Consider the following 19,677-nt stretch of genomic DNA (forward strand, 5'->3'; position numbering starts at 1 on the left):
GACAGACACAGACAGACAGACATACAGATAGTTAGATATGTAGGCAGGCAGATGGATATGAAATAGACAGATAAATCGACTGTCACACAGACAGATAGACATATATATAGATATTAAAATAGTGTCATTTCGTTTGTGGTTCACTATATATATATATATATATATATATATATATATATATATATATATTATAGGACCATCGATGGCTGTAACTGATCTGACTCTTGTGCCATTTCATACTGATATGATCCAGTGTCTCTCCAACTTTCGCTCATTACTAACTTTCAGCAAATGTTACAAAATGTTTTGCATTTGTTTGTCCTTGTTTTGTTGTTTTCTTTTGTTTTTGTTTTTTGTGGTTTGTATTTCTTCTTCGTCTTCTTTTTCATTTTGTTCTTCTTGGTTGTTAGTTTTGGGTTATTTTTATTTTAAAAAAACATTTGGGGGGGGGGGGGGGGGGGGGGGGGGGGATATGAGAGGGTCGAAGTGACATAAAGTTTGGAGCGAACTGATTGGGGTCTAACTGATATACGAGAAGAACTGGAACAAAGTGGAAGCGAACTGGCTTGGTGGGGTGAGGGCGAAACATCTGGTTCCCGCCTCGAACGTAATGTCAATATTTAGACACGTTCACGAAAGAGAGCGAACATGTGTTGATACGAGCGTCTCGTACGAGAATAGCCACGATAATAGGAGATTATGACAAGACAACATTACGATTTGATCAGATGCAAAATTAACTTAATTGTTTGAATCAAGTGGCAGTCCTCATATTGGCGATGTAGATAATAGGTTAGGAGTATATACCCGTGAAATGGCAATACTCCTGCAGGTGAGGTAGGTACTAGATAAGGTGTATCTTCCAGGGAAGGGACAGTCCTCCTACATGCAAAGTAGATACTAGATGAGATGTATCTTATTGGGAAGTAGCAGGCATCCTACAGGCGAAAAACCCAACAGCTGATCATGATATGAGCAGTCTTGATATTGTTAAAACATCTTTTGACTGCTATGCAGTAATACGATTTTGAAAATGTTCATTAAATGGTTTTATCCTTCATATGATATATTTCTCGGCTCACCTTCCGTCTCGTAATCAACGTTTTGCACATGATGCATCACTTTTTCGTCCATTGTGTGATAACTTTCACTGGGTGATCAGATTTCATTAAGTTTGGATTAAAGTTTGTTGAATTTTTTTTTTTTTTTAACGACACCACTAGAACACATTGATTTATTAACCATCGTCAATTGCATGTCAAACATTTGGTAATTTAGACATATAGTCTTAAAAGATGAAACCCGATAATTGTTTCCATTAGTAGCAAGGGATATTTTATATGCACCATCATACAGACAGAATAGCACATTCCACGGCGTTTGGTATACCAGTCGTGGTACACTGGCTAGAACAAGAAATAGCTCCAAAACGGGGGGGGGGGGGGGGGGGGGGGCAGCGGCGGTCCCTTCTGCGACGCTGCCCCCAGCCCAGCCTGAGCCGACGCGACCAATCCCACGGGAACAGCCGGCGACGACAGGGATCCACTCAACACTGCGGTGTGTGAGACACCCAACGACCCTCCATCGCCGACCGTCACGTGGCCCAGGCCCGATTAGTCCAAGGACAAGGCAACGCTGTTGGGTGGAGCACTGAACGAGGAATTACATCACCTCCCTGGTGAAAGCGACTTTGAGTTGCATTCCATCAAGTCTCCAACCGGCAAGGCGGGGCTAGTCGTCACTCAACGCCGAAGAGATGTGTACCGCCAAGCGATCCTGATCAGCGAAATGGATAGCCATACCATTCATCGGATCATCAAGGCTCTCTTCGGCGACGACTACGGAAGCGTCATCAACCATCTACAACACCAGAAATGGAAGCGCTTCATCCCCCGTTTTGCCGCGACTCCACTCATCAGCACGCCGTAGTCAACCTTACCTAGGACAGGTAACCTCCTTTTTTGGGCTTAGTTGGACTTTAAATGTTTTGGCCGTGGCTCAAAATGTTATGTTTATTTTGTTTATAAATAGTCCAACGCACTTTACTTTGGCGCCCGTTCAATTGCTCAAATCACCTTAAAACCTTTTAGGCCGAGCAGTCAAACTTACTTTTGGATTTAATTTCTTAGTCCGGACATGATTGGGGTGCAGGTTATTATCCGTAGACTTAGGTTTTGACAGGTATACCCAAGGAGTTCAACTTTAGCCAATTACATCGCGGCTTCTCCTTGGTGTCTACTAGTCGGTCCGCGCACTTGTTGGACCTTTACTAAAAATTTTATTCCAAATTCTGCCCACTTCAAAATTACCCCCCCCCCCCCCCCCCCCCTCCTGTCCCGGACTTAGTCACTGGCGAAAGTCAGAGATTAAGCCCGAGATAGGCGTGCGTGAAGCCTTCGTGGCATATATGCACGTAAATACTTTAACTCACTCACCCAAAACGGAGATCAATTCCAGACATCAGGGGAAAGCTTTAACACTGACGCTTGTAAAACACTCACTATGAAACTACTTTTTAACGCTCGTTTACTGTTGGGTTTCTTTTCCACCTGCACTGGAATTGTCAGAAGTTGTTTCTTTGTTACACGACGTATTGTCGGGCTTGGCTCATTTTGAAAATGGGCCCCTTTGTGTATTGACGTCTTCCCCTATAGAGACTGTTTACTTTTTAAAAAAAACAAGCATTGTGAGAGTACTGCTAGAGAAATACATTTCCCTACCGGATCCAGCAAATTGTCGTACCTCATAAGTTCAGTGACCACAAAAGAAGGTCAATCACCATCAAAGTTAAACTCGATCTGTAATAGTACATAATAAAGCTGTGTACAAAATTACGCCCCAATATTTCCAGACATTGCAAGAAACGTCCGGAAAACAAATTTTCATATAATGGTATTTTTAGTTCAAGAGACATAAGTGTGAAAAATGGCCTTGAAAGTTCAATTTGATCTTTAACAGTACATAATAAATTTATAAAAATATGCATTAGTTTTCAACGTCCGGAAACCAAATTTTCATATATCCTATATTGTCATAACTACGTGACAAATTAGTTAATCGCAACGAAAGTCATACGTAATCAACATGATAGAGGTGTAAACAAACTTTATGCTCAATATCTTAATAACGCTTCGCATCTCCTAAGTTCAAGGGAAATAAATCTGTCGGAAATAGGTAAATCGCCGTTGAAATAACACTTGATCTCTTTTCACACAATTCCAGCACAATGTCTGGAGGCATTGAGAGAGAGAGAGAGAGAGAAAGAGAGAGAGAGAGAGAGAGAGAGAGAGAGAGAGAGAGAGAGAGGAGAGAGAGAGAGAGAGAGAGAGAGAGAGAGAGAGAGAAAACCTCCCGGAAAACTATGTGACAGACGGACAGACGGATAGGTAGACAGACGGACATACGGATAGGTAGACAGACGGACAGAAGATGAATTGTATACAGTATTAATTTATAATACCCTCTGGTTGGATCGAAAGGCAACCAATAAACATAAATATATATTTAAAAATTGGCAGCGGTTGAATTCGAACCTACGCCTCCTAGGAGAATGGCGTCTTAAACCAGCGCCTTAGACCGCTCGGCCACTGTTGGGCCCATTTTGTAATAACTACCCATTTTGTAATTAGTACCCATAAGTACCCATTTTGTAATAAGTACCCATTTTGTAATAAGTACCCATTTTGTAATAACTACCATTTTGTAATAAATACCCATTTTGTAATAATAATAATAATAATAATAATAATAATAATAATAATAATAATTAAAAAATTGTAATAAGTACCAATTTTGTAATAAAAAGACCCATTTTGTAATAAAACTAGGTGCCCATTTTGTAATAAAATTGGACCCATTTTCTAATAAAAATAGGTAACCATTTTGTAATAAATGGGACCCATTTTGTAATAAAAATAGATACCCATTATGTGTGGACTTATAGGCAGACATGATATACCCCTTTTGATATATTGGGGTGATATTTAGCTCGCCTATTAGACGTTTTCCCGTTCCAACCAGTGCCACACGACTGGTATACCAAAGACCGTGGTATGTACTCTCCTGTTTATAGAAAAGTGCATATAACATATCCCTTGCTGCTTTTTCGGTAGGATTAGCCCATGATGTGGCGGTAGCGAGGTTCCACTATCATTACCTTTATGGTCCATAACTATATGTCCAGTCACATATAACCGTAATCACAATTGTTTAGTTCGTTTTTAAATAAAACATTTGTTTTGGTATATTTGTGTGTTCCTTTAAACCTTGTATTTTTCAAACGCAGATCCCGGATTGTCTTGAATGGGGGTTTGGACAAACCCAAACATAAGTACTAAACGTGGGAAAGGTAAAGCAAAGTAAAAAAAAAAAAAAGTTTTTTTTTTTTTATCTTATTATCGACTATTGGACGTCAAACATATGGTAATTTTGACATATTTCTTTAGAGGAAACCCGCTGCCGCCACATCGGCTACTCTTTCCGATAAGCAGCAAGGGGTCTTTTATATGCACTTTCCCACAGATAGGACAGCACATACCACGGCTTTTTATGAACCAGTTGTGGACCACTGGTTGTAACGGGAAAACGTAAGAAAGGCGTCATTTTCTGGGTTTCTCGAATCAATACACGACAAATCAATCGATGACGAATTAAAGGGGACCGCGGACATCATTCCCGACCCCTATCCCAGTACCAGCGACGGTTATTATTTTTCAGCGGTGATGTTCTTTAAATGAAGTATAGAGTTCAGGTTTCTTCGAACAAATCCATTATATAATTAATTAGCCGCCAAAGCGTCATATTTAAAAACAAATCGATTTGATGTTCAATTCGAGAGAAGTTGGTGGAGAGGGAGAAAGGCGGCGTTTTCGTTTTTAAATTTACCCGCGGCAGGATTAAAGAATATGTTAAAACTATTTCCTTTGTAGTTTGTTATTTATTTTAGATTGTTTTTGGACTTTTTAAATTAACAAACGTATTTATTCCGTGGGGGTTATCAATCGCTGGACTTTCGAAACTGGGCGGAATCTGGCCAGAAGACTGAGTCAGTTATATACAGAAGACGTTTTTCCGAATTGTCCAAGGTGAAGTATATTTTGCATACCGGTATTCATTTTCTTTTCTTTTTTTAACTAGTTCGACATAAATTACATTAAGATCTTGCACCTTATCTGCAACAAAAATATCCTTGCTATTCTGTTTTCAAAAGAATTCTCTATATCTACAAAACAATTTTAGAAAAATAAAATTACTGACTTTGAATTCTATAAGTTAAACTATACAATGACTATGTTATGTTAAATAGAAAAGGAGTGTTATTATTTGTTTAATTAATAACATTTATCATTTCGATTTTGTTACCTTTTGGCCACATTGCTATATATATAATAATAATAAAAATATTTTTTTATTTGGGGATAATCACAGTTTGACAACTTAAACATAAAGAGAATCATTTTAATTGTTACCTGCCGTTATCTTCGATTGTAGCTAATATAATACAAGGATGGAGTGGGGATTGTTCGATACGTATAAATAAACAGCATATTTAGTAGAGTCAACACCTTAACCCCACCCCCACCCCCAAAGTTGCTACAAAATGTTTTTACTTGTTTATGGTACTTATGGTCATGGCAAATAACCTTTTAGACTGATTTTAGACTCTGTAAAGTAAATCATAATAATCTACTTGCACATGCGTCTTACATTAAAACCACGAAAATACCAACTCGCAATAATTTGCAATTACAAAGTTAAAAGAAAGTTGTGAGTATGTGTTTGTAGTTATCATTGTGGCAGCCGTATATGGACAGCGTTCAACATTTTTGTTCCAATTATTGCATTTGTAAGAAGGTAGACGAAAGGGGTAAACGAATGAATGAGTCCAATTTGTATATCTCCACCAACTATTCCGTTGGTTAAACCAAAATGTGCTGATTACATTTGTTTTATAGTTTTATTTCTACCAGGTCCTGGTTCCATCCTTGCAGAGGATCGGATCCCCATGACAACAGCAATTACTAACTCCTCCATTAATTTGTCTTGTGCATGTACTTACATGTACTGAACAATACTTGCGGTCCCGTTTTATTTATCGACGGGAACGTAAGCTAAATAAGAGTAAAAAAGAAACCTGCCCCCCACCCCCACCCACCCCCACCCTACCCACACCCAAGTTCCCTGGTTTCTAACTGCCTGTTCAGAATCAACTCTTTACCATTGTTTTGAAGGAAACTTCTTAAACAAATTATGCTTTCTTTATCCTTTCAGTTAGGCTAATTATATCCAAACCTTTAATATGCTAGAACAAATAATTTAGAAATGTAACTGGGTTTTTGTTTTTTTTCATTTTGTTGTCATAAAGATCCCATCCTAACTCATGCTGACAAGAGGTGAACATATAACTTACAAGGGTATACCTTTAAAAACATATAACATGGGTTTGGAGTGTGGATGTGGTGGCGGCAGCCAATTCCCTTTTATTTTTAATGCATTTTGGATTGGAATTTTATTTAGATTTTACATCCTGAAAATATTACAGAATTGGCGAAATACATCAAAGGAACAAGAAAAATGTTTTATTTAACGGCGCACTAAATTCGTTTGATTACTATTATATGTGGTTAGACACATGGTTACGGGCCACAAAGATAATGAAAGAAGAAACCCGCTTCCGCCACTTCATGGGCTAATCGTACCGAAAAAAAGCAGCAAGGGATATTTTATATGCACTTTCCTATTTATAAACAGCACGATACTTGCCACGACCTTTGGTATACCAATCATGCGGCACTGATTGGAACGGAACAAAACTAATAGTAGTCAGGTCCGCCGAGAAGGTTCAATCCTGTGAACTAGGGATATCAGGCGAGCTAAATACCACCCCAGTATTTCAAACTGGGTATTCCATGTCTGTCTATACGTCCACGCATAATGGCTATCTATTTTTTTAATTACAAAATGGGTTCAATTTTATTACAAAATGAGCACCTAGTTTTATTACAAAATGGACCTTTTATTATTACAAAATGTGTGCTTATTACAAAATGGGTCTTTTTTATTACAAAATGGGTACTTATTACAAAATGGGTAGTTTGTTACAAAATGGGCCCCAACACACGCTACCACCAAAACTGATAGTTTATTGTTTGCCATTGTTTTGTTCTCAACTGCATTTGCTTGTTAAAAGCAGTCTTTCGTGTTAATATCATTATATTAGGGGTACTGAACATGAACAAGGTGGATGCCATTTTCACATTTTAATATCCACTGATGGCTGACTGGAACTGAAGTTTACAAAAACACGTTGTATTAAACTTGAACTTATATGATACAGAGATTATTGCCCCCCTGTATTTTAGTACCGTCAATATCATATATTAGGAATAAAAGCAATGCAATAATAATGTTTATCATATACAAAGCAATAAAATATATAAATCCACAAAAAGATTAAGTGATATTCAGTGAAAAGTAATTATATATTTTTTTTGTGTGAATAAATTCATGATTCATTTATATACCTTGTAATATATTACTATCTGACTATTGATGTCTGTGTCGCGTCATCGTTTTTACGTTTATGATTACCAATGCAACTGATTGTTTTCAAATAAATATTTAATATTATTTTTCTTTCTTTTTTAATTTAAACAACAGTGCTTATGAAAAAATGAATGCGAAGTGCAATGTCGGTAACATATCTAAAACTGATTGGATACAAAGACACGTCACATAATGGGGACACAATATACTTTCATTGAGTGTAAGTTAAAATTTGTCTTCGCGTTCGATTCAAATTGTATTTTTATTTTTTATCAGGTATGTTTTTACAGCAGTATTACTAAACAATTATTAAATTAATAATTAAATAATGGTAATTTGTATTAATATTTCTTTTGAAAAGTCCATGGTCAAGTAATGTTGACAAAAATGTTACCGAAACAAATAGATCTATATAATGACGTTACATGTTTTCGATAGCATATATTTAACAAAAAGCGGAAGATGTTGTCAAAAATTAGGAAAGATGTATATAATGAATAGACCATTACATTGTGTTTTTTTCGAATAAAGTGTTTATTTCAACCTGTGATGTGTGAACACTATTCTCAGTCATTGCTTCGCAATTCAAAAAAATCGTATTAAAAACACCCCTCTATTTTTCTTAGTATACGATATTGACGATACTGAAACAAACTCGGGTAATCACACACACACACACACACACACACACACACACACACACACACACACACACACACACACACACACACACACATATATATATATATATATATATATATATATATATATATATTTGTTCGACGCGATAGTGACTGTGTTCGCAAAAAGCGAAAAAATATTGTGAAAACTTAGGAAAGATGCATAGAATAAATAGACCATTTCACGGTGGGAGTTTTCGTGTGTGTACATATTTTATCTTTTCGATACAAACTCTTTAAACTGTCAATCACATGTCACGTTATTTCCATAGTTGTTGTCATCTCTGTTTTGACATTCTCGATCCAGCCGGTGCCACGACTGGCATATCAGAGGCCGTGGTGTGTGCCTCCCTGTCTGTTGGATGAGGCATATAAAAGATCCCTTGCAACTACCGGTAATCGAAAAATGTATCGGGTTTCCTCTCTAAGACTATATATCGAAATTACTAAATGCTTGACATCCAATAGCCGATGGTTAATAAATCAATATGCTCTAGTGTTGTCGTTAACCAGAACAAACTTTAACTTTTAACTGTGTTGACAATGATTCACGATAGCATGCCATCACAGCTATACTTATTCCAATGAGTCCTGTCACGTGGCAGTTTTAAGTTACTCAAATAGTCTGGGAGTGGCAGTCTTCTTTGACTGGTATATATATCAAAGGTCATGTGGATCAATTGAGCACTTTACCACTGGACTACGTCCCGCTCTTTTCATATCTATGAAGCATGGAAGTACATCTACATTAACATTTTGCGGATCACCCAATATGAGACACGTAATTTATAAGTAGGCATGTTTGTAAAAAAAAAGTGTTTTAAAATAAAATTTTAAAATATTGGAACTGCTTAAAGTTTGCTGCATTGTAAGATGTTTCCGACTAATCAAATATTTCTACGATTAAACTTACATATTAAATATATTTTCTTGTTTAGAATATCAGTGTCTGTATATTCAATGTGTTTCTGGTCGTCTTAATATTTGTAAGAAGCCCAAACTGAATTTTGTCTTCAAATACTTTTTTAGGAAATAAAATGAAATTTAACCTAGTACAAATATTAGAACGATCAAAAACACATTTAATATACAGCCACTAATGTTTTTGCAGACAGATATATTTGATATGCAATTACAGTCGTCAAAAAGTCTCTGTTAAAAATTGCAGCAAACTCGGGAATGTCCCTTTAATAAAATGTTTAGTACACTTTGCTCTTCTCTTGCTTGTTGGGCGGAACGTAGCACAGTGGTGTAGCGTTCGCTTGATGCGCGGTCGGTCTGGGATCGATCCCTGTCGTTGGGCTCATTGAGTTATTTCTCGCTCCAGGTAGTGCACCTCGACTGGTATTTCAAAGGCCGTGGTATGTGTTATCCTGTCAGTGGGATGATGCATATAAAAGATCCATTGCTGCTAATCCAAAAGAGTAGCCCATGAAGTGGCGACAACGGGTTACCTGTCTCTATATCTGTGTGGTCCTTAGCCATATGTCCGATTACATATAACAGTAAATAAAATGTGTTGAGTGCTCAATTTTCAGGAAATATTTGAAATTGAGTTATAAATAAAAGTCCTTTGTGATTAAATTGCAATCATGTTACGATACTGAAAAAAAGTATGACGGTGACCTAGATTCGATTATGTAATTAATAATATTTTTGGAACAAAAGTGCACTATTTACACTGACTTGTGATTCCCTGGGGCCAATTATTCAAACCTCAGTTAACGTAACCGGTAATTAACAGAAACGATCAAAACCAAGGAATGAAAAACAAATTGCTTAACGACACCACTAGAACACATTGATTAATTTATCATCGGCTATTGGATGTCAAACATTTGGTAATATTGACTCGTAGTCATCAGAGGATAACCACTACGTCTTTGAGTATCAGCAAATAATCTTTTATATGCACTTTCCCCACTGCAGGGAAGCACTTACCACGGCTTTTGACCAGTTGTGGTGCACTGGTTGGACGAGCAAAAAGCCAGTCAGTTGAATGAATCCAACGAGCGAGCACTCAACCGACTGAGCTAAATCCCCCCGCCCTCCCCCCCCCCCCCACCAAGGAATGAAGTAATAAAACTAGTAATTGAAAACAAAAAGTTGAAACGTGATGTAGAAGAACTTAAGATCAACTTCAACGTTAATTTTTTATATGTGCAGAAATAATAGAAATAAAACTATTAGACTAGCCCAGGGTTGAAGGGACAGTTTGGTAATTTTTAAACACCAAGGAATATTGTACACTATTTGAGCCGTTTAAGATCACTGAAATCAAACATTACTTATATGTTATTGTTTAGATTATCCATTTCCGTACAACCGGAGTGTTTGTGGTCATCCTGGTGTTTCTAATACCACAAAATGCATTTTTCATATTTTTTAAAACGCACGTGCGTCTGAGAACGGAGATGCGTTTTATTCTATTTTAAATTTATGTCAACGTCACAGACTCTTGTTTCACTCTGTTGTATCCAAATTTGTTACAGGTTTGTGAATTAACCAAACTTACTGTCCATTTTTGCGGGTTGAAACTAGGGTCTATGTGAAAAATATACCTTATTGTTTAAAAGCTAGGTTCGGTCCCTTTAATATAAGTATACTTTGAGCAACTGGTCCCTAGTATTTTGACTTGTATAAAGTCATCCAATCATTTAATTTTAAAAATAGTGATGTTTTATTTTAGAAAGTAAAACCTCAATGTTGGACTTTATCTGCTAATGACACACAAGTTTTCGATATAACGAAAGTTTGTTTTGTTTAACGACACTACTAGAGCAAATTGATTTATTAATCGTCGGTTATTGGATGTGAACTATTTGGTAATTTTAAAATATAGACTTAAGAGATGAAACCCGCTACATTTTTCCATTAGTATCAAGGGATCTTTTATATGCACCATCCCACAGACAAGATATCACATATCAGGCCTTCGATATACCACTCATTGTGCATTGGTTGGAACGAAACATAGCCCTCTTTGCCTACCGACCTGGATCGAACCTACTCCGACCGCTCATTAGGCGACCGCTTTACCAGTGGGCTGCGTTCTTTCTAATGAACACATTGTTTGTCTATTATGCATAACAAATAAAAATCAAACATGGCTACTGCAGATATTGTTTTAATTTAACGTGTCAGTAATATAGAGACATTACAATAATTATAATCTTTAATTCAAGTCGACGTGTTCCCGTCCTTGACTTTTATTTTCTTCGATTTCTTCTTTCGAATATCAGTTCAGTTTTTTTTTCTTTCTACAAAACAAAAAGAATGAAAGAAAGAAACATAATCACATTTGTATTACCATTCAGTTTGGAATAAACGCATTAATGATTCATACAGTTAATGTACATATTACCTAACAAATGAAATCAGGTAATATACATATTACCTAAAATATGTCCAACCGTTTTATACAGATTACATGAGAAACTTTCAGAATGCTATAAACGGTTTTTGTCGGTTTGGCATGGTTGACAATACTTTTGGGGCAATTTCACCCTTTTCAGGACACTTTGTTGTCTCATTAAAGACAAAAACAAATTTAATTTAAATAAAAATAAATGTAATTGATGAGCTTCTCTTAATAAACGAATGGCAAACCAAGGACATTTTATTAATTAATAATACATTTTGTGAGTCTTATATAAAGGCAATTTTAGAATTGTTATTATTGAAAATGAGTTTTTATAGCAAAACTGCATGGCGCTCATCGAGGCAAGATGGCGCTAGACTATTGATGCATTGTGCCGCACCAGACTAAAACAAGCTATGGGAAACACTACGGTCAACTTGGCAAAGGCAACTTACACGTATCGATCTAATCTAGTGTACATGTATCCCTCTACTTGGTACGTATTACCTGTCACTTACAAAGGCATATCAATCTGATTGCATTGTGGCAATCTTTATTCAACGAATATTAATCAATTTAATCAATATTGAAGTGTAACAGCATATGAGTGCCTTTGAGGATACTAACAAAGTATAATGGACTTTCTTCGTCTTTGCGTTTTCCGATTACTTTTCAACGTACATACCTTCATGCATACCTACATGCATACCTACATACATACACACATACCTACATACATGCATACACGCATAAACACATACACACAAAAATACACACACAAACACACAACCCCTCCACCCCCCACACATATACTCTCTCTCTCTCTCTCTCTCTCTCTCTCTCTCTCTCTCTCTCTCTCTCTCTCTCTCTCTCTCACACTCTCACACACACACACACATACACACACACACATACACACATACATACATATATATAATATATAATAAATATTTATATACACACATATTTACATATGCATATACATATGCATATACATGTATATATAGCGGGGAAGAGAGAGAGAGAGAGAGAGAGAGAGAGAGAGAGAGAGAGAGAGAGAGAGAGAGAGAGAGAGAGAGAGAGAGAGAGGGAGTTAAATCTTATTTGGATGGGTGGATGGAAGAACACATATATAGATATAGATAGATATATTAATATTTCACACAAACACACCCTAATAAGTACTACTACTACTACTACTACTACTACTACTACTACTACTACTACTACTACTACTACTACTAATAATAATAATAATAATATAATAATAATTATTATTAGTATTATTATTATTATCATTATTGTTATTTATAATTGGAGGTTAGCCTGACAGTTTGAACCATTTGTAACATTAAATATAAGAAATATAAAATGCATATCTATATACACCGTGTAGAAACACCGGCCTCGGTGGCGTCGTGGTTAAGCCATCGGACTATAGGCTCCAACCTAGAGCGAGTTCTTAAGGGCTTAATGGGTAGGTGTAAAGCCACTACAACATCTTCTTTTCCACTAACCACTAACGAACTAACAAGTAACCCACTGTCCTGGACAGACAGCCCAGATAGCCGTGGTGTGTGTCCAGGACAGCGTGCTTGAAACTTAATTGGATATAAGTTGAAATGAAATGAAACAGTGTGGAAACATAGTATACATTATAATAAGGCACTCCTACTTTAGTAGCACTCTTTCTTGCATGATCCCTTCCATTTTTCACATAACCTCTTTTTTACTTGTCCGGCTGACTCTGTTACCCTTTCCATACACCACTTCGTATTCAGATCCTTACACGTGGCTGTAAATGTACATATAATTATCGAATTAAAATTCCACAGTAAACACTCAGTTTTATTACATACCCATTAAATCTTACTATATAAATACAGTCCTGAATACAAAAATGAAATACACTTTTCCGTATTCAACTCAATTGCCGGAACTATACCGTATTCAACGCTACTATTTATAGCACATGGTAACAAAGTTGGTGCTTGGTTTGTTTAAAATGCTATTTTGTGGAACATTTGAACTGAAAACAGACGAAAACGGTTAAAAATTCAGAGTTGAAAATTAACATGAAAAATCATGGTAGCCGACAGGGCCAGTTGAATACAAATTATACTGGCCTTTCTCAAATTCAACTAGCCCTCCAATTATCACATTGAAATTTAACTGCACAGCCAAAATGAAAACTAGAATGTTCTTTGTTGAATAATAACCATGTGCTCACCGTATATAGTCCGTTTGCTTCAGAAGAAAACCGATAATTTGGCATGTAACTTCATAATGAATAAAGTTAAAATTTATATAAAAACATTTTCTAAAGTTTTAACCCCTTACCAACTTAAATAATGTTGTTTTTTTTGTGTGTTTTTTTAAGAAATCCAGCATAAATATATATTACAAATTACCATTAAAGTATACATATTAAATGTCATTTCTAATACAGGGGTGACGACAAAATGCTAGGGTAGCCAAGTAATGCAGGTTGTCTTGCATTGCCTCTGAAGTAAAAAAAATAAAATAATGCAGTACAACGAGAATAAAGGTAGAACTGCGCGTGCTGTATAGTATATAAACTAGTACGGGGTGGCAGTCCTCTTTATGGCGATACAAGAGGGATGAAATAAACTTTGTGGCGATGCAAGAGGGTAAAATCTCCAGTAAAGGATTGCCTCGGAGTGGCTGTCCTCCTATAGACGAGGCATCCACACGTGTACGTTTAATATGAATATTGTAAATGCTACAGTAAATGGTTACTAATAAAATAAATATCGAAAGAAAAATAAATCTGTGACGCCTCCCCCCCCCCCCCCCCTCCAACAAAAAAAACACACCATTTTACCAAAATATACGATGTACTTAGGTATCATATTACAAAGCATTAAAAACTGTACTTATTGTCATCATGTTTGTCTTGGTGTCACTTTAGATCAGTTCTTATTTCATGCAAATCGCTTAAACTTAAAATAATACCGACAACGACAATCAGTTAACTGACCTTTGGAATAAGCGATGTAGTAATGAAACAAATAATTGTTCTTTGTATATGCGCGTATGCGCTCACGTTAGTGTGTTAAAACCACAAGGTTTTGATTTTGTACCAGAATAATGTAAGCTAATTAAATTTGATTCCTTATTACCATAACATTGAATAACAATTGTCAAATAGTAGCTCTACTAGATAATTATGGTGAATACAGTCCACTTCATTCTAATAAGCCGACGACTTCCAAATTAAAAAAATATATATACATGCAATGTCTTTAATACGTTTAGAGCTCTATGTTTCGAAAGACCCGGCCCAACGCCACAGAAGCCGAGTCTGGCGCTGTCAAATTATAGAGCATGTGCTATGTATTCTGTCACATTTAATTCCGTTTTAGTGTCTTTCTTTTTTTAACTGATACCATACTCGCCAGACCCAAAAATTGATGGTCGCCCAACGGACTACTTTTACAGACAGACAGACAGACAGACAGACAGCCATTTGTTGAATATTACATGTCTTCTGAAGCTTAGTATTATCTACGTTTAAAATAATTATTCCTTTGCATTTTACAAACTGGACGTCAAACGTAGGTTCCCTAAATATCTAGTACTCTTAACTGTTGATAATATCTCCGCAGACACTGTACGGTGTTCAAACGAACAATAGTGAACACCACGACGTATAGCAACAATGCTGTGTGCCATTTCAACTTCGACCCAGCAAGATTCTACAGTATGTATATATATATATATATATATATATATATATATATATATATATATATATATATATATATATATATATATATATATATATATATATTTATTTATTTATTTATTTCATACCCATTAAATCTTATTGTATAAATACAGTCCTGAATACAAAAATGAAATACACTTTTTCGTATTCAACTCAACTGCCGGAACCATACCGTATTCAACGCTACTGTTTATAGCACATGGTTACCGGGAATGCCCTTCGCGATATGTAAACAAAGTTGGTGCTTGGTTTGTTTAAAATGCTATTTGGTGGAACATTTGAACTGAAAACAGATGAAAACGGTGACAAATATTTACAATTTAATGAGCGCGATACCAAAACTTGACACGGGAACACTACTAACCAACGAGCTTTTAATCCACGATAGTTACTGTCGACGACAATCACTTTTTGGACCCTTGTTTTGGCTTCGTACACAATTCTTATTCTTATTCAATAAATAAAACATCTCCAACCGTAATTTTGTGATATGATATATTTGACAAAAGGTACCTTTTATTTCTTTCATCTTTTAAAACTTCAAATTAATATTTTGTCCAGAATTATGAAAAAACAAAAATACCGACCTGTAAACAGAGTTGTCTGCTTGTTATAGGAATTTGACAGGGGTCAAGGTTAGTAGACTAGTTTTTATTTTAATGTGGCACAGCATTGCAAAAATACAGTTAATTTTGAATTTAAATGACGTCAGCATTCCAATGACGTCACTTTGCATCTCATTATCATAACCATAAACTGGGTACATGACGTTTCCTTTTTGGAAAAATTCCAATGTAAAATTGCTACTGAATTGTTTTTATTATTATTTTTTTTTTTAACATTACTAATGCACCTGGATGTGTTTGAACAAAATCTTGTGATTAAAAAAGTGTACCTTTTACGAAATATGGATTTCTAGTGAAATTACGGTAAGATATGCTATATTATTTGTGTACGAAGCCAAAACACGGGTGCGAAAAGTGGATTATTCAGTGGAGCGATGATTTATGGAGGCACATTTAATATAAACTTAAAATTTTCAGCAACGAATAGTTCCATGAACATCAATAAAAGAAAACACACCGATGACGACTCAGACACTGAGTGAACAATTCTTGACATTTTTTTTCGTTGATAAAACTAGCACGCTGAAGGTTTTCTGACGTATTACGAGCAAATTAAATATTATATTGTTCGTGAATTTTAGTTATTACATTGTCTTTAAAAAGCATTTCAAACAATATCATTGAAATTATAGGTAACTTTTCACTCGTTCTTTCTTATTTCTGTTTATTGTTTAAATAGAACTATATTCCTATGTGTAATAATTGGTGGTTCATCGGTCCGCGTAGTAACACAGCTGACCTAGTTGTATAAATTTAGAAATCCCCGTCATTAGCTAGCAATGTTACAATTTTTGAACTATTATTTGGAAAACAAAATTCCAATTTAGGGTATATAATAATTACAAAACTACATATATGTAGTTTTGTCTATATATATATATATATATATATATATATATATGTATGTAGGTGTGTGGGTGTGTGTGGGCGTGTGTGTGTGTGTGTATGTATGTATGTATGTATGTATGTGTGTATATATATATATATATATATATATATATATATATATATATATATATATATATATATATATATATATATATATATATAGACAGATATAGATATAGATAGATAGATATAGATAAATATAGATATATATAGATATATATATATATGGCTTGTGTACTTTTGTATCTTACATGACTTGTTAGTTTAGTATTATGTTTATATAAAACACATCGTAGCTTACGTCCGGTGCAGAAAGCACATGACAGCTTGCATGTTTCTCTCACTTTTTTCACAGAACACATCGTATACCATCTTTCTGCTACGTAAACAGGAAAGGCCTTCGCGCAACCTGGAAAATATACCACAAACAGCATTTCTGATCAATGAGCTTAGTAATGGCATAATAGGTAATTTTATATTTGTAAAATAGCTCACACGTACACACATGCAAATGAATGAATGAATGAATGTTTAACGACACCCCAGCACGAAAAAATACATCGGCAATTGGGTGTCAGACTATGGCAATGGGACAACCAAAGTGATGATCAACATCAATATAAAAAATTCAACAGTTAAATAAAAACAGAGCGTAAAGGACTGTGTAAAAAATACAAATATCACAGATAAATATAATTAAAATTTAGAATAAAATTCAGTATCACTTAAAAATTGTAAAATAATTTCTGGATGGAATCGAAATGATTCCATCACATTTGTTTGACCAAATAAATTTTTTCGAATTACTGACAAATGCTTCACTCCACCAAAATATGGCGCACAGTCAGAGTACATTGACAGTGCTCACACTGAGGTGGAGGATCTTTCTTTAAGTTAATTGAATGGGTCAAGTAAGTATGACCGATGTGGACACGACACAAGACAATCTCATCCTTACTGCACTGTCTATAGGAGGACTGCCATCTCCCAAGACTGGCTTGATGGTATAAAGCTTGTTCGTAACCGCACCGTCACAATCATGTTGCCAAGTCGAAAAGATAAATAGGTCAATACTCTATTTAAAATCGGTATACGGTACACCAAACCTGGCATGACGCAAATCCAAAGCAGACTTGGCAGCAGAATCTGCCTTTTCGTTATCCCTGATGCCAACAAGGCTGGGCACCCAACAAAATACAACATGTTTATTGGCTATAGATACAAAGACACACGTTCGTATCACTATCCCAATTAAGGGATGGTCCAGCTTCATATTGCGTAAAGCTTGGAGACACGAAAGTGAATCTGTAACCAGAATAAATTTGGATCCAATCGAATCCTTTATTTCTTCTAAGGCTTTAAAGGGACATTCCAGACTTTGCAGCAATTTTTTAGATATTATCGACTAACACAGACTTTTTAACGACTGTAATTATATATCAAATATATTTTTCTGCATAAAATATTAGTGGCTGTATATTAAACGTGTTTCTGATCGTTCTAATATTTATACTAGGTTAAATTTTATCTTATTTCCTAAAATATAGTTTTTTCGTACGTACGAAATTATTTGAAGACAAAATCCAGTTTGGGCTTCTTACAAATATTGAGATGACAAGAAACACATTGAATATACAGACACTGATGTTCTAAACAAGAAAATATATTTAATATGTAAATTTAATTGTAGAAATATTTTATTAGTCGGAAAAATCATACAATGCAGCAAACTCAGGAATGTCCCTTTAATAACTGCCCAAACTTCAGCACTAAAGATCGATGCTGAGTCAAGCAGTCTCATGGAAGGTATTGTGTCTGATGGAAAAACTGTAGCACAAGCCCCAGATTTCCCCATCTCTTTATCCATCTGTATACACAGGAATGTAATCACGGTACTTGTCTTGAATTTCCATAACAAATTGCTTGTACACAACAGCATCTTTACGATCTTTATTCAGATGCGAAATATCAAACACAATTTTAGGTGGTGTAATACATCATGGTGGTAAAACAAAATATGAAGGATTTTCCAAAGTGTCTGATAAATCAATGTTGGAAAGTGAAATTTAGTCTCCTCCACGACTGGAATTGGATTTTGTCCAAAAGCAACTGTGGATCTAAGTGGAGACCTCTTTTCTGGCAGATATGCATACAAACCGTTTTTGACTGAGAATCGAAAGCCATTGTCAGTTGCCCATTGATGAAGTTTATTCAAACAAAGCTGCAACACGTTCAATGATACTCATATTGGATGACCTATAGCAAATCTGAAAATCATCGACATATAACGAGCAATCCACACCAGGTGTTAAACACTGGGTGATGCTGTTAATCTTCACAGGAAATAAAGTTACAGACAGGATACTACCGTGAGGCACACCCATGTCCTGTGGGTGTATGTCAGATAAAGTTGACCCCATCCAATAATTTCTGGATGGAATCGAAATGATTCCATCACATTTGTTTGACCAAATAAATTTTTTCGAATTACTGACAAATGCTTCACTCCACCAAAATATGGCGCACAGTCAGAGTACATTGACAGTCCTCACACTGAGGTGGAGGATCTTTCTTTAAGTTAATTGAATGGGTCAAGTAAGTATGACCGATGTGGACACGACACAAGACAATCTCATCCTTACTGCACTGTCTATAGGAGGACTGCCATCTCCCAAGACTGGCTTGATGGTATAAAGCTTGTTCGTAACCGCACCGTCACAATCATGTTGCCAAGTCGAAAAGATAAATAGGTCAATACTCTATTTAAAATCGGTATACGGTACACCAAACCTGGCATGACGCAAATCCAAAGCAGACTTGGCAGCA

General features: G+C 35.6%; 1 long non-coding RNA gene across 1 annotated transcript in view; it reads right to left on the bottom strand.

Moving 5' to 3' along the window:
- Window positions 1-11,336: 11,336 nt before the first annotated feature.
- Window positions 11,337-19,677, bottom strand: part of LOC121390544 — a 32,153-nt gene continuing 23,812 nt past the window's right edge. Inside the window, exons 2-4 of the long non-coding RNA XR_005960226.1 lie at window positions 17,153-17,260; window positions 13,262-13,381; window positions 11,337-11,485 (exon numbers count right to left, since the gene is read on the bottom strand). This is a non-coding gene — a long non-coding RNA (uncharacterized LOC121390544). The remainder of the gene's footprint in view (window positions 11,486-13,261; window positions 13,382-17,152; window positions 17,261-19,677) is intronic.

Source organism: Gigantopelta aegis, chromosome 15, assembly GCF_016097555.1.
Source record: "Gigantopelta aegis isolate Gae_Host chromosome 15, Gae_host_genome, whole genome shotgun sequence".
Lineage (NCBI taxonomy): Eukaryota > Metazoa > Mollusca > Gastropoda > Neomphalida > Peltospiridae > Gigantopelta > Gigantopelta aegis.